Source organism: Babylonia areolata, chromosome 18, assembly GCF_041734735.1.
Source record: "Babylonia areolata isolate BAREFJ2019XMU chromosome 18, ASM4173473v1, whole genome shotgun sequence".
NCBI classification, from domain to species: domain Eukaryota; kingdom Metazoa; phylum Mollusca; class Gastropoda; order Neogastropoda; family Buccinidae; genus Babylonia; species Babylonia areolata.
In genome coordinates, this window is record NC_134893.1 from 42506974 (window position 1) to 42509473 (window position 2500).

Here is a 2500-nt window from a genome sequence, read left to right on the forward strand (position 1 = left end):
TCGCGGATATGGTGTAGCGTAGAAGGATCAGCCCACCCGCTCGGACACCTCTCTGAAACTGAAACTGAAGATCTGATCTAAGGCTTTGGTGGATCTGACAGAAATTTGAGAACCTTAACTTGGAAAGTGATTGAATCAGAAACTGCGAACAGAAATGCATGAATAAGTTTTCAGCAGGTAAAGAAGACAAAATACTTCAGGTATCAAAGATTGATTTGTCCGTAACTTGCAAAACAAGTGATAAAACAGAATATTTTCTTCTTAAAAAAAAACAACCACCACCAGCAATTCACCATTACGTGCAGCTAATTTGAACACACGGTGCATGGGAATTGATACACTATAATGACTATCACGAACCAAAATTACTGACATTGCAGAATAAACAAATTAACGGCAAAACAAAACAACCTGCAACTTTTTTTTTTCCTGTGTGCAAACACATAGTTGCGCCAAGACATAAACAATTGTGTGGACAAACGAAAAGTCAATTTGAAAAAAGGGGAAAAAATCACGCACTAATTAGACGTAGTGTGCGAGGGAAGTAAACCGCAAGACTATTTGTCTCGTTAATATCATCGATCTTGTTATAAATTATCTCAAACACTCAAAGACGCACAAACACAATTGTAAACATGCAAACGAAAGCACCCTGCCCAGCCCAAGTTAGCAAGTTAGCATCACTGTTCTAATTCTGTGTTTCATCATAATATTACGAAAACAACACGGCGTCACACAACTGGCTTCTTAGATTTAAGAAAAGGTTGCTTTTTTTTTGCTTTTTTCTTTTTTTTTTTAAGCGGGTGGGAGGGGGGGGCGGTGAGTGGGGTGTGGGGGGGCGTAGGGGGGATATCAAATGTTTTTCCATTAATTTCAGTAAGCCATAATGCCGTGAAAGCTTCAACTATTCTGAGGACTAGATTTTGCGTAGGAGAAAGTGAAATTCATGAAAAAGCTGTTGAAAGTACTTAGCGTCGAAGAATCGCCTGGGGAATTTCTGACCGACGTGGAACAAAGGTGTTAAGTGAACTTAATAAATTCCTGCTGCTCTTAGCATCGAAGTTCCCTGCTGCTCTTGGCATCAAAGTATGACACGTGCTTTACTGAGTGACTGGAACAGTGGGGTGCTCATGATTCCAACACCAACACGCTCAGATTACCTGCAGTTCCCTCTAGGGTAGTAGGGCTGTCCACAGACCCTGATCAGCAGGCTTGTGTTGTCTCAAAGGTCAGGCATCTGCTCCTTTTTTCGTTTCTTTTTTTTTTCTTTTTAAAAAGATTTTTAAACAGCAGATGTGGTGCAGCACATGTGGGTCTGTCCGCTCGCTTTGACACCTCCTTAAAAGCCCCTTCAGTGCCGGGGAGGGGGTGGGGGCGGGGGAGGGGGGGGGGAGGGGTTTGCAGTAGAAATTGATGTTTCAAGTCATAAAACAATATCCAAAGCAATCAGCCTAAAACTAAGAAAATGTTCTGGAAATATACCGCTCCTTTTTTTTTCTTTTTTTTTTTAAAGGGGTGGGGGGATTTTCTGCCTTCCAGAATTATTTCCCTTCTTCAGATGACGTCATCAGTGATGTCACTATTCGTACGTGATAACATACTTTGGCACTCCAGAGGTTTTAAACTTAAACTGGAACAGGAACAATCTGACGCTCATTATCATGCATGTCATAGGCTTGCCTCAGCCTTTTTAACTTTTTTTTTATCATTATTATTTTTTAAGCGGACATTTCGAATATACGCACGCAAGATACTGTGGAATATGATTGATATTACGATTGAAACTTTTTTTTTTACAGTGGAAATCGACAATGATTTGTGGAATGCTAAAAGAATTTTTTAAAAACAAAGCAAAACACTTGATATATGACGAAGATGTCTAGATGTGACTCTGGCTGGACGATGACAGTAGTGTGATATGATATCACCTTAATGATCAAGGAATGTGAACCTGGATACAGCACAGTGGTGTATATATTTCGTGGACAAAACAAGAATTCCTCCATCTACGAAAGGAGATATGTTTATTTTTTTGTTTTATTTCATGTTTATATTAAACAAAAATACAAGGAGAGAAGAATCACACGCGCATTCATATTGATGTGTATGAGTGCACGGTGTATGTGCCTGTCTACGTGCAGTGTACACTGAAACAAAATAAAGAAAAAAAGGAATATGAAAACTGGAAACACCATACCAGCGAAAGCAGGATTTATTGAAAGTGCTTGATTAATGTTCCAAATCTGAACTTCGACCATGTGAAAGAAAAGAAATCAAACTTTATTTGTTAATTTCTTTTTTCTTTCTTTTTTTTTCTTTTTTTTTTTTTTTGTTTTTTTTTTTTTTTTTTTTTTTTTGTTATTGAAGGTATGTCACTGACTGACGTTTCTATGTTCTTCCCCTGATTTTGTGTGTGTGTGTGTGTGTGTGTGTGTGTGTGTGTGTGTGTGTGTGTGTGTTTATTCATTTCGTCCTTCGTTTCTTTTCTTCTTCTCCTGCG